Below are 14,407 nucleotides of genomic sequence, written 5' to 3' on the forward strand. Positions count from 1 at the left end.
GTCTAATTTGGCAATCCAGCCTCTTTCAGCCTTCCTCCTCTGCTGAGCTGTCCATCTGGGGTTTGCCTGTATCACTGTTGCTTTGACCGATTTCCAGCCGTGTGACAGGAAGTGTTTCACCAAATGTGTGTGTGTGTTCCTTTTCCTTAACACATTGTACCTGTGCTGGGTGAATCTGGTCAGAAGTGTGTTGCCTGTCTCACCAACATATTGGATGCCACATTGGCTGCAAGTAATCACATAAATACAGTTCCTGGAGCGTGGAGTACCGTTACATTGTGAGTGGAATACATTTCCATTTGAGAAGCTGCGCAACCATGTTTGGTGCTTAAAAAATTGCCCCTGGTCTCTGAGTTTGGGCTCAGAGAGAGGTGAAAGTTTTGCCTTAATGAGGAAATCCCTCAGGTTTTTATTCCTCTTAAAGGCCGCTATCACCTTATGATCACCCAGTAATTGGGTTTTCTGGACAAGATCTTGAAAGTTGTTCTTAATCACTCTGATCAGTTTACATGTTGATGGGGCATATGTCACAATCACTGGTAGGATAGGGGTCAGATCAATAGGTTTGGTCTGTAGGAATGATTTAAAACATTTCCTAAGGAAAGAACGACAGTACCCCCTAGTGGCGAGAGCTGCAAATAGAATTTTGGTCGCTGCTCTGAAATCAGTCCGCTGGGTGCAGATTCTGTGGAATCGCAATAATTGGGACTTAATTAGACCAGCAAAGGTATGTTTCGGGTGGAAGCTTGTTTTATATAACAATGCATGCGTGTCCGTGGGTTTGAAAAACACTTTAATGTCCAATTTGTGGGTCTGTGAAAAATTTGGGCCTTTAAAGGTGGTTGTGTCCAAGAAGTCAATTGTAGAGTCGCTAATTGTGGATTTGAGTTTAATTGAGTCATTGTGATCATTCAGAGTGGTTAGAAACGTTTCAAAATCTTGTTCAGAATGAGGCCATACTCCCCAGATGTCATCAAGAAACCTGTAATAATACAGCGGTTTTTTATTACATTTTGCCAGGGCTGCAGTTTCCCATTCAGCCATGAATATGTTGGCGTATGCTGGGGCAAATTTCTTACCCATGGCTGTCCCTTTTATTTGTAAGAAGTAGTCCCCGTTGAACTCAAAGTCATTTCTTGTCAGATTGATTTCCAATAATTGTAATAATTCTTTTTCTGGCCTTTTCTTTTCTGGATATTTGTGGAAAATATTCCTAATGGAGTTCATTCCCTCCTTAATATCAATATTGGTATAAAGGCTGTCAATGTCAATCGAGAAAAGAAATGAGTTTGGGGGTACCTCTGCCTGTTTCACCTTCTCCACAAAGTCATATGTGTCTTTAATATAACTGTCATGCTTTGTGGACAAGGGGTTTAGGAAAAAGTCCAGATATTCTGCTGTGTGGTATGTTTCACTTTCACAATCAGATACAATGGGACGCCCGGGAGGCACCTGGAATGGTACAGACCACTTTGCCGGGTCTTTGTGGATTTTGGGAAGCAAATAAAACAGCCTTCCTCTTGGCTCAGAGGAGCCCAATAAATAGTTTTTCTGTTTCATATTAATGAATTTCTTTTGATAAAGATTATTAATTATTTTCTCCACAATAGGCAGTGTGTCCAAATAGATGGGTTTCTTCAATTTTGAGTAGTATGTTGTATCATTTAGTTGTCTGTAGCCCTCCTGTAAATATTGATCTCTGTCCAGGATGACCACAGCACTTCCTTTGTCTGCCGGTTTTATAATTATTTGTTTGTTTTCTCTTAGTTCTTTTAGAGCTTTGGTTTCTTCTCCCTTTAAGTTAGGTTTGATGCGGTCAATGTGGAAATGATTATCAAAATATTCATAATCAGCTTTCACCAAGGTGGACACCTCATGTGGAAGCTGACCCAAGGGAGGAGACCAATTAGATTTGGGAGTGAAGGGTTGGATTTCTGTGTCAGATTTATCTCCATAATGTATAGCCAATTTGACCCTTCTGTGATATTGTTGAATGTCGTATCTACATTGTAATAGGAAATTTTTATTGTGGCCCTTTGTGGGAATAAAATTAAGGCCCCTACTTAAAAGGGTCCGCTGAGCAGTGGAAGGCTGAAAGTGTTTAGATAAATTGATGACACTGTTGCAATTGACATCACTTACCCCCTCCCTGTTAGCTGGGTTCACGGGGATACAACATTTACATAGTTGCTCCAATGCTCCAACATACACATCGCTGTCTTATCAGTCCAGTGGATATTGTCCTTTTCTGTGTGGAACATTGAATCAGGAAGAGTGGGTATGTGTTCGTCCAGACCTGCAATAAAAGTGTTCAAATGCAGCAGTGTTTCCTGCTCATTCCGGGGCAGAGTTGAGGAAAAGTTAATAGCTGGAATGTAGATGTCGGCCTCAGGAAATCTTTCCTGGGCTGTCTGCAGTGCCTTTTTCAGCTCTGTGACCGGTGTGTCTTTGTCTCTTTGTGACCTATTGTTTAGGCCAAAAGATAACACCAGTGTTTCCAAATCTTCGTCGCAGGTCGCTTTTTCTAAAAGGGCTTGTGCGTGGCACCATTTCGCCCCGGGAAAACTGTCAATTTGTATTCCTGGTGCTGAAAAGGATGGAAGTTTACACACATTCGAGTCACCCATGATGAGTGATGTTTCTCTGATGTGAAGACTCCAGTCTTCCAGTTTCTTCTGCGTGTTCGGGTGTCTCGTTGGAGGGTGCGTTTGCTGAATGGGTGAACCTGGTGAAGGGGGAGGAGACGAGGAGGATTCCTCAATTCTCCTCGTTTGGAGGCGGGTCTGCACGCAGGATTTCAGTCTATCCTGAGTGGTGCGTGGCAGGCTGGAGCGTGAAGCTGTCGGGGATTTGGGCGCTGTTCTTCTGCCTCCCTTGGATTTGGTGGGGGTGGATTCCCCCTGTGTGAGGTCCATTACCTCGATCTCCATGTCCTCAGAAGGCTGTGGAGGCTGAGTGGGTGGAGGTGACTTCTCCCCAGTGGAGGTCACGTGGAGAGCGTCGAGGACCCTTCTCACTCTCTGGTCTTTAGGTGACATTGGTTCGGGCTCTGGTTCAGGAGAATCTTCCTGAGGGGTGGTGGTGGGCCTCAGGTCACCGTCCTCCTCCACCAGTCTCTCTGTGAGGGGTGACCAGTCACCTCTGATGGGGTCCGTCATGGTCGTCGCTGTCACCATGGTTACAGCGCTCGCTACAGGCGGAGCATGGATCTGCGCAGTAACTTTAATGGCCTGGCTGGTGCTGGGCTGTGGTGCGGCAGGTCGCGTGTGGGAAGAGGCTGGCTGCAACACCTCCACCGGAGGTTCGACAGGGTCGGGCTGTATCAGGTCCTCCCTCGCCTCTGGTTGTCGTCTCGGCTTGCCGGCTGTATGGCCCCGCTCTGCTGATCTGGTGTCTGCCAGCCTAGCTACGATGACTGCCTCGGTCTGTTCTAGCGACTCAGGCTGGAGGCGGCGGCCCAGGTTGCGTTTGGCCCAGGATGTCGCCACTTCAAAGGGTCCCCTCCAGTCCTGCTTAGGGAACTCAAAAAGGCTTTTTAATTCCTCCTCCATCGCCTCAGAATAATGTTCACGGAGGATTAAAACAGCGTTGTGCGCCCAGTTTTGAGCATTACCCTCAATCAGCGTCTGTGTCCGTTCATTTGGGACAGCCGGCTTAATAACAGTCATCAAGTTCTGGGCTATTTTATTCAAAGAGGGCGGGTATGCATCCCTTGAGACATTTTTAAGGTGGTGGACTGATTTAATGAGTCTATGAATAATACGCACTTTGATAGAAAAGTCTGGGTCATCAGACGGTATTTTGTTCGTGGGAGGCTCAGATCGTTCGGATCTGGCGTGTTTCACATACCGTCTATTCTGGGCTGGTCTCTGTTCAAAACGCCGCTCTCGGTGACGGGCAGTATGGTGGTCCGCAGTCGTTCGCCATCTCTGCTGGTTTGGCTGCCATGTGTGCGGGATTTCTCTCACCTCCCGGTGGTCCCGTCCTCTCACTACCGATGCGTAGGTCCGGCGCCCATTGCGGGACGGGTAGCTGGTCCGTCGGGGTGACCTCCGGTCGCTTGTGAAGTAGCGATCTCCCCGTTTGTCCTGGGCTCGCCCCCGTTCAAACCGCTGCTCTCGTTCAGTCCGATCTCTGTGTTGGGCAGCATAGCGATCCTCAGTCGGCCGTTCTCTCCGCTGGTTGTGCTGCCATACGTGCGGGATTTCTCTCTCATCCCGGTAGTCACGTCCTCTCACCACCGATGCGTAGGTCCGGCGTCTGTTGCGGGACGGGTAGCTGGTACGCCGGGGTGATCTCCGGTCGCTCGCAAAGCCGCGATCTCCTCTCCGGTTTCCACGTCGTCGGACGGTGGTCCACTGGTCCTCTGCTGTAAACGTGGGCATGTTTGCGGTCTCACTCGTGGCTTTAACTTAACTAACTGGTCACTTGTGACTGTGCTAGCAATGTTAAGCAGCTGTGCGCAAACTGATGACACTCACGTTTAACTTAGTACAACAACTAGGAGCTTTATTTTCGCTCAGTACAAAAGTTCAAAAGTGAACAAATATACATAAAAGTAAGCCAATAACGCGACGTTTCGGTTCGCATGAACCTTCTTCAGGCTGGCTTACTAGAAGAATGAATACAGCATAACAAAATCTCAGTTATGTTCTGTATGTACACTGCGCAAGTCCAAATTCAAACTTTGCGGGTCTCCTCGACCAATGAGAAGAGCATCTGCTCCATGAGTCAGAGGTCCCTTTAAAAATTTAAATTGATTGGATGCTTACTTGTTTGCAGTGTTCAGGAGCATTTTGGCCCACCGTAATTTGTGAAGAGGAATACAGTTTTCACAAAACATTACTCTCCATATGAGAGTTAAATAAAAATCATCACAAACAAAATGGCGTTGATGATATATACAATCAAACAATATGTACACCGGATGACAGTAATCTGTGTATAGAAATATACAGTTTCCACATAAAGTCTCTCTCCATATGAGAGTTAAAAGAACAGTATCACAATTCGAATTATGTTGATAATATGTACAGTTATTGAATATACACACATATATACAGTGCTTTGTGTAAGGACAGAGGGCTCCAGGAGTGGGTGGACAAGGGGCGGGGGAAAATGAAGCTCCCCCCTGCACGAGGAGGGCGGGAGCAGTGCACGGGCCATACTTTACTGACCCTTCCCAAGACCCACCACGTCTGCCACTCCGTCTTCCGTGTCCGTTACTCTCCGGTTCCGAATCAGGTAAGTACCTTCCTCATTTAGGCTTCCAGGTAAGTACCGTATTTTTATTATTGTTGTTTTAAATCCAATTGTATTAATGTTTTTCTTACAGGTTTTTAAATTGTTTTTACCTTGCTTCTAGTTTTCAATCAACTTGTTTTTAATTGTGCTTTTAATAAAATTTATGTTTTTCCAATGAATTTCAGTCTCCGTGTTGTTTTTAATGAATTCCAAATTTTAGGTTTCAAATTAGTTTTTTAGGCCATAAGTAAGAATGAAAATGAATAAAATTTAAATAAACCTCCCCCAAAAATAACAAACTAAAATAACAAACTAAAATAACAAACAAAACATTTTTAGTTGTGATGCATGGCTTGCGCTAGCTTTCGGCGGTGTTGTGCCTTCTTCAGGCTGTGCTCATGCATCAGAGGCCAAATTCAAATAAAGGAGACGTCTCTCTGCCCCTCCTTTTATAGGCTTTTTTGACTCCTCCCTACGGTGCTTTGTGTTTTTCCTTTTTGGGTTTTCTTTTTAGTTTTTTTACTCTACTTTCTTTGGCTTAACACTATCCATTTCCTTTCCTTTCTCCTTTCCTACCCCTGCTTTGCCTTCTGTTTCCTTTTACTCTTAATTCCTGCTTCCTTTCCTTTGGTTTACATACCCTCCTTTCCTAATTCCATACATGGCCGTCATTTTTGTTTATTTCTCTGTGTTGTGGCCTTAATGGATGGGGCTAGGAATTAGGGTCAGGATTGTGGCTGGTTAGGGTTAGGATAGGATCCTGGGGTGGGGATAGTTTAACTAGGGCCGAATTGGCATAGGGGTTAAATTTTGGGTCCAGATTTGGGGTCAGAGGTAATTGAGGGTGGGGGGCAACCAAACAGGGCCCGTAAGTGGCTTTGGCAGTAGGCCTTGGTCAATCTGGTAAACCAGCGGGTTCACAGCAGGCACTGGCTGGTTAGGGTTGGGGAAAATGAAGCTCCCCCCTGCACGAGGAGGGCGGGAGCAGTGCACGGGCCATACTTTACTGACCCTTCCCAAGACCCACCACGTCTGCCACTCCGTCTTCCGTGTCCGTTACTCTCCGGTTCCGAATCAGGTAAGTACCTTCCTCATTTAGGCTTCCAGGTAAGTACCGTATTTTTATTATTGTTGTTTTAAATCCAATTGTATTAATGTTTTTCTTACAGGTTTTTAAATTGTTTTTACCTTGCTTCTAGTTTTCAATCAACTTGTTTTTAATTGTGCTTTTAATAAAATTTATGTTTTTCCAATGAATTTCAGTCTCCGTGTTGTTTTTAATGAATTCCAAATTTTAGGTTTCAAATTAGTTTTTTAGGCCATAAGTAAGAATGAAAATGAATAAAATTTAAATAAACCTCCCCCAAAAATAACAAACTAAAATAACAAACTAAAATAACAAACAAAACATTTTTAGTTGTGATGCATGGCTTGCGCTAGCTTTCGGCGGTGTTGTGCCTTCTTCAGGCTGTGCTCATGCATCAGAGGCCAAATTCAAATAAAGGAGACGTCTCTCTGCCCCTCCTTTTATAGGCTTTTTTGACTCCTCCCTACGGTGCTTTGTGTTTTTCCTTTTTGGGTTTTCTTTTTAGTTTTTTTACTCTACTTTCTTTGGCTTAACACTATCCATTTCCTTTCCTTTCTCCTTTCCTACCCCTGCTTTGCCTTCTGTTTCCTTTTACTCTTAATTCCTGCTTCCTTTCCTTTGGTTTACATACCCTCCTTTCCTAATTCCATACATGGCCGTCATTTTTGTTTATTTCTCTGTGTTGTGGCCTTAATTTTACTTGGGGTTCCGTTTATTGAGGTTAAGGTAGGGGTGCACCATGGATGGGGCTAGGAATTAGGGTCAGGATTGTGGCTGGTTAGGGTTAGGATAGGATCCTGGGGTGGGGATAGTTTAACTAGGGCCGAATTGGCATAGGGGTTAAATTTTGGGTCCAGATTTGGGGTCAGAGGTAATTGAGGGTGGGGGGCAACCAAACAGGGCCCGTAAGTGGCTTTGGCAGTAGGCCTTGGTCAATCTGGTAAACCAGCGGGTTCACAGCAGGCACTGGCTGGTTAGGGTTGGGGAAAATGAAGCTCCCCCCTGCACGAGGAGGGCGGGAGCAGTGCACGGGCCATACTTTACTGACCCTTCCCAAGACCCACCACGTCTGCCACTCCGTCTTCCGTGTCCGTTACTCTCCGGTTCCGAATCAGGTAAGTACCTTCCTCATTTAGGCTTCCAGGTAAGTACCGTATTTTTATTATTGTTGTTTTAAATCCAATTGTATTAATGTTTTTCTTACAGGTTTTTAAATTGTTTTTACCTTGCTTCTAGTTTTCAATCAACTTGTTTTTAATTGTGCTTTTAATAAAATTTATGTTTTTCCAATGAATTTCAGTCTCCGTGTTGTTTTTAATGAATTCCAAATTTTAGGTTTCAAATTAGTTTTTTAGGCCATAAGTAAGAATGAAAATGAATAAAATTTAAATAAACCTCCCCCAAAAATAACAAACTAAAATAACAAACTAAAATAACAAACAAAACATTTTTAGTTGTGATGCATGGCTTGCGCTAGCTTTCGGCGGTGTTGTGCCTTCTTCAGGCTGTGCTCATGCATCAGAGGCCAAATTCAAATAAAGGAGACGTCTCTCTGCCCCTCCTTTTATAGGCTTTTTTGACTCCTCCCTACGGTGCTTTGTGTTTTTCCTTTTTGGGTTTTCTTTTTAGTTTTTTTACTCTACTTTCTTTGGCTTAACACTATCCATTTCCTTTCCTTTCTCCTTTCCTACCCCTGCTTTGCCTTCTGTTTCCTTTTACTCTTAATTCCTGCTTCCTTTCCTTTGGTTTACATACCCTCCTTTCCTAATTCCATACATGGCCGTCATTTTTGTTTATTTCTCTGTGTTGTGGCCTTAATTTTACTTGGGGTTCCGTTTATTGAGGTTAAGGTAGGGGTGCACCATGGATGGGGCTAGGAATTAGGGTCAGGATTGTGGCTGGTTAGGGTTAGGATAGGATCCTGGGGTGGGGATAGTTTAACTAGGGCCGAATTGGCATAGGGGTTAAATTTTGGGTCCAGATTTGGGGTCAGAGGTAATTGAGGGTGGGGGGCAACCAAACAGGGCCCGTAAGTGGCTTTGGCAGTAGGCCTTGGTCAATCTGGTAAACCAGCGGGTTCACAGCAGGCACTGGCTGGTTAGGGTTGGGGAAGGGATGTGGAATTGAGTCCGGTCCCGAAAGGGTCCAGACGGTGCTCGGTCCATCCCTCCACCCCTGCCACTTGTCCCCCGCTGGACACGTCTACGGGAAGGCAGCCGCCCTCTCCCGTGACGCACCACCGTCCAGCCTTCTGAGTCCATCCGGGACCCCATGGATTTTTTTCTATCTCTTGATGTCGCCTTTGTTATCTTTATTTAATAATTGTTTTAATGTGCTATTTATTCCAGTTAGATATGTAAATTATGTGTATATGAATTTACAATCACAAACAAGGCGAGAAAAAAAGAAAAAGTAAAAAAAGTAAATGAAATTTGTTTTTAAACCAAAATAGATGAAATTAATAAAATTGTTTAATTTTTAATAAGTGAAAACCAATGAATTAATGTGCCCACTGCCGCGACGTTTCGACCCAAGATAGGTCTTCCTCAGGCTGGGGCACAATGAATAAGCTGGGAATGCACAGAGAGAGAGAGATGTTGCCTCTTCAACGGTCAGCTCCCAAATGAGCTCCTCTCTACTGTGCAGCCTTTTATAGGCTTGGTTTCCAACATGAGTTTTTTTCGAATTTTAGGTTAGGCAATGTATTTTGAAATGGCTGGGATGGTTTTAGACTAAAATGAATGTGTTTTTTAACCTTTGTAATAAAATTGCATGAAATGTATTTTTATTTTGTATATTATGTGAATTTTCAAAAAACTGTATTTTTAAGTGATGTATATGAGATTTTAAATTTGCATTTTTATGTTTTAAATCCAATCGTGTTTTTATGAATTTTTAAGTGACGTATATTAGATTTTAAATTTGCATTTTTATGTGTTAAATCCAATCGTGTTTTTATGAATTTTGGTGAGTTATATAGAGAAATGAGTTTATGATTTGAAAATTGTATTTGTGTTTTTAGCCAAATTGTGTTTTTATGCTTCTTGGAGTTGTGTATTTAATCAACATGTATTTTTAGGGGTTTTAATAAATTTTGATTTAATAACATGGGTTAGGGTTAGGGTAAATAATTGGGTTGGGGCCACAATCATAGTGGTTAGGGTTAGGGGGTTAGGGTGTTGAAAAAAGATCAGGGAACCAGCAATCGCCGGTTCCCTGAGATGCACTCTCCACCGTGGGACAGGATAGTGGTACCCCTGCCCCAGTTCAAAAAATTGCCCATCTTGGGTTAGGGTTAGGGGGGGTTAGGATGGGGAAGATAATCCCTTCTCCGAAAGGAAAAGGAGCGTGCACGGTCCATCCCCCCCTGCGGCCCTCCGTACCCGTCCCAGAAGACTTGGCGGTCACGTTGGCGGCGGCGGCCATAGCGTACCACCGTCCAGCCACCGTCCATGGCGTCCAGAATATTTTTTTGTCTTTCTTCTTTTTTCTTTTTTCCAAAAAAAATTAAATGTGCTTCAAAAAATATTTATTTAATTTTAATGTGAACAAAAAACGCTTTCCAAAATGTGGAAAGGAAAAAGTCACGTAAAAAAATAAACAACAAAAGAAGGTGTGCCAAAAAAAACTGTTTATTCAAAAATAAGGGTTAGGGTTAGGGGGTTAGGGTTAGGGTTAGGGTTAGGGGGGGTTAGGGTTAGGGGTTAGGGGGGGTTAGGGTTAGGGTTAGGGGTTAGGGGTAGGGGTTAGGGTTAGGGTTAGGGTTAGGGGGTTAGGGTTAGGGTTAGGGGTTAGGGTTAGGGGTTAGGGGTTAGGGTTAGGGTTAGGGTTAGGGTTAGGGTTAGGGTTAGGGTTAGGGTTGGGGAAAATGAAGCTCCCCCCTGCACGAGGAGGGCGGGAGCAGTGCACGGGCCATACTTTACTGACCCTTCCCAAGACCCACCACGTCTGCCACTCCGTCTTCCGTGTCCGTTACTCTCCGGTTCCGAATCAGGTAAGTACCTTCCTCATTTAGGCTTCCAGGTAAGTACCGTATTTTTATTATTGTTGTTTTAAATCCAATTGTATTAATATGTTTTTCTTACAGGTTTTTAAATTGTTTTTACCTTGCTTTTAGTTTTCAATCAACTTGTTTTTAATTGTGCTTTTAATAAAATTTATGTTTTTCCAATGAATTTCAGTCTCCGTGTTGTTTTTAATGAATTCCAAATTTTAGGTTTCAAATTAGTTTTTTAGGCCATAAATAAGCATGAAAATGAATAAAATTTAAATAAACCTCCCCCAAAAATAACAAACTAAAATAACAAACTAAAATAACAAACAAAACATTTTTAGTTGTGATGCATGGCTTGCGCTAGCTTTCGGCGGTGTTGTGCCTTCTTCAGGCTGTGCTCATGCATCAGAGGCCAAATTCAAATAAAGGAGACGTCTCTCTGCCCCTCCTTTTATAGGCTTTTTTGACTCCTCCCTACGGTGCTTTGTGTTTTTCCTTTTTGGGTTTTCTTTTTAGTTTTTTTACTCTACTTTCTTTGGCTTAACCCTATCCTTTTCCTTTCCTTTCTCCTTTCCTACCCTTGCTTTGCCTTCTGTTTCCTTTTACTCCTAATTCCTGCTTCCTTTCCTTTGGTTTACATACCCTCCTTTCCTAATTTCATACATGGCCGTCATTTTTGTTTATTTCTTTGTGTCTTGGCCTTAATTTTACTTGGGGTTCCGTTTATTGAGGTTAAGGTAGGGGTGCACCATGGATGGGGCTAGGAATTAGGGTCAGGATTGTGGCTGGTTAGGGTTAGGATAGGATCCTGGGGTGGGGATAGTTTAACTAGGGCCGAATTGGCATAGGGGTTAAATTTTGGGTCCAGATTTGGGGTCAGAGGTAATTGAGGGTGGGGGGCAACCAAACAGGGCCCGTAAGTGGCTTTGGCAGCAGGCCTTGGTCAATCTGGTAAACCAGCGGGTTCACAGCAGGCACTGGCTGGTTAGGGTTGGGGAAAATGAAGCTCCCCCCTGCACGAGGAGGGCGGGAGCAGTGCACGGGCCATACTTTACTGACCCTTCCCAAGACCCACCACGTCTGCCACTCCGTCTTCCGTGTCCGTTACTCTCCGGTTCCGAATCAGGTAAGTACCTTCCTCATTTAGGCTTCCAGGTAAGTACCGTATTTTTATTATTGTTGTTTTAAATCCAATTGTATTAATATGTTTTTCTTACAGGTTTTTAAATTGTTTTTACCTTGCTTTTAGTTTTCAATCAACTTGTTTTTAATTGTGCTTTTAATAAAATTTATGTTTTTCCAATGAATTTCAGTCTCCGTGTTGTTTTTAATGAATTCCAAATTTTAGGTTTCAAATTAGTTTTTTAGGCCATAAATAAGCATGAAAATGAATAAAATTTTAAATAAACCTCCCCCAAAAATAACAAACTAAAATAACAAACTAAAATAACAAACAAAACATTTTTAGTTGTGATGCATGGCTTGCGCTAGCTTTCGGCGGTGTTGTGCCTTCTTCAGGCTGTGCTCATGCATCAGAGGCCAAATTCAAATAAAGGAGACGTCTCTCTGCCCCTCCTTTTATAGGCTTTTTTGACTCCTCCCTACGGTGCTTTGTGTTTTTCCTTTTTGGGTTTTCTTTTTAGTTTTTTTACTCTACTTTCTTTGGCTTAACCCTATCCTTTTCCTTTCCTTTCTCCTTTCCTACCCTTGCTTTGCCTTCTGTTTCCTTTTACTCCTAATTCCTGCTTCCTTTCCTTTGGTTTACATACCCTCCTTTCCTAATTTCATACATGGCCGTCATTTTTGTTTATTTCTTTGTGTCTTGGCCTTAATTTTACTTGGGGTTCCGTTTATTGAGGTTAAGGTAGGGGTGCACCATGGATGGGGCTAGGAATTAGGGTCAGGATTGTGGCTGGTTAGGGTTAGGATAGGATCCTGGGGTGGGGATAGTTTAACTAGGGCCGAATTGGCATAGGGGTTAAATTTTGGGTCCAGATTTGGGGTCAGAGGTAATTGAGGGTGGGGGGCAACCAAACAGGGCCCGTAAGTGGCTTTGGCAGCAGGCCTTGGTCAATCTGGTAAACCAGCGGGTTCACAGCAGGCACTGGCTGGTTAGGGTTGGGGAAAATGAAGCTCCCCCCTGCACGAGGAGGGCGGGAGCAGTGCACGGGCCATACTTTACTGACCCTTCCCAAGACCCACCACGTCTGCCACTCCGTCTTCCGTGTCCGTTACTCTCCGGTTCCGAATCAGGTAAGTACCTTCCTCATTTAGGCTTCCAGGTAAGTACCGTATTTTTATTATTGTTGTTTTAAATCCAATTGTATTAATATGTTTTTCTTACAGGTTTTTAAATTGTTTTTACCTTGCTTTTAGTTTTCAATCAACTTGTTTTTAATTGTGCTTTTAATAAAATTTATGTTTTTCCAATGAATTTCAGTCTCCGTGTTGTTTTTAATGAATTCCAAATTTTAGGTTTCAAATTAGTTTTTTAGGCCATAAATAAGCATGAAAATGAATAAAATTTAAATAAACCTCCCCCAAAAATAACAAACTAAAATAACAAACTAAAATAACAAACAAAACATTTTTAGTTGTGATGCATGGCTTGCGCTAGCTTTCGGCGGTGTTGTGCCTTCTTCAGGCTGTGCTCATGCATCAGAGGCCAAATTCAAATAAAGGAGACGTCTCTCTGCCCCTCCTTTTATAGGCTTTTTTGACTCCTCCCTACGGTGCTTTGTGTTTTTCCTTTTTGGGTTTTCTTTTTAGTTTTTTTACTCTACTTTCTTTGGCTTAACCCTATCCTTTTCCTTTCCTTTCTCCTTTCCTACCCTTGCTTTGCCTTCTGTTTCCTTTTACTCCTAATTCCTGCTTCCTTTCCTTTGGTTTACATACCCTCCTTTCCTAATTTCATACATGGCCGTCATTTTTGTTTATTTCTTTGTGTCTTGGCCTTAATTTTACTTGGGGTTCCGTTTATTGAGGTTAAGGTAGGGGTGCACCATGGATGGGGCTAGGAATTAGGGTCAGGATTGTGGCTGGTTAGGGTTAGGATAGGATCCTGGGGTGGGGATAGTTTAACTAGGGCCGAATTGGCATAGGGGTTAAATTTTGGGTCCAGATTTGGGGTCAGAGGTAATTGAGGGTGGGGGGCAACCAAACAGGGCCCGTAAGTGGCTTTGGCAGCAGGCCTTGGTCAATCTGGTAAACCAGCGGGTTCACAGCAGGCACTGGCTGGTTAGGGTTGGGGAAAATGAAGCTCCCCCCTGCACGAGGAGGGCGGGAGCAGTGCACGGGCCATACTTTACTGACCCTTCCCAAGACCCACCACGTCTGCCACTCCGTCTTCCGTGTCCGTTACTCTCCGGTTCCGAATCAGGTAAGTACCTTCCTCATTTAGGCTTCCAGGTAAGTACCGTATTTTTATTATTGTTGTTTTAAATCCAATTGTATTAATATGTTTTTCTTACAGGTTTTTAAATTGTTTTTACCTTGCTTTTAGTTTTCAATCAACTTGTTTTTAATTGTGCTTTTAATAAAATTTATGTTTTTCCAATGAATTTCAGTCTCCGTGTTGTTTTTAATGAATTCCAAATTTTAGGTTTCAAATTAGTTTTTTAGGCCATAAATAAGCATGAAAATGAATAAAATTTAAATAAACCTCCCCCAAAAATAACAAACTAAAATAACAAACTAAAATAACAAACAAAACATTTTTAGTTGTGATGCATGGCTTGCGCTAGCTTTCGGCGGTGTTGTGCCTTCTTCAGGCTGTGCTCATGCATCAGAGGCCAAATTCAAATAAAGGAGACGTCTCTCTGCCCCTCCTTTTATAGGCTTTTTTGACTCCTCCCTACGGTGCTTTGTGTTTTTCCTTTTTGGGTTTTCTTTTTAGTTTTTTTACTCTACTTTCTTTGGCTTAACCCTATCCTTTTCCTTTCCTTTCTCCTTTCCTACCCTTGCTTTGCCTTCTGTTTCCTTTTACTCCTAATTCCTGCTTCCTTTCCTTTGGTTTACATACCCTCCTTTCCTAATTTCATACATGGCCGTCATTTTTGTTTATTTCTTTGTGTCTTGGCCTT

Source organism: Rhamphochromis sp. 'chilingali', assembly GCF_963969265.1.
Source record: "Rhamphochromis sp. 'chilingali' genome assembly, chromosome: 3".
Lineage (NCBI taxonomy): Eukaryota > Metazoa > Chordata > Actinopteri > Cichliformes > Cichlidae > Rhamphochromis > Rhamphochromis sp. 'chilingali'.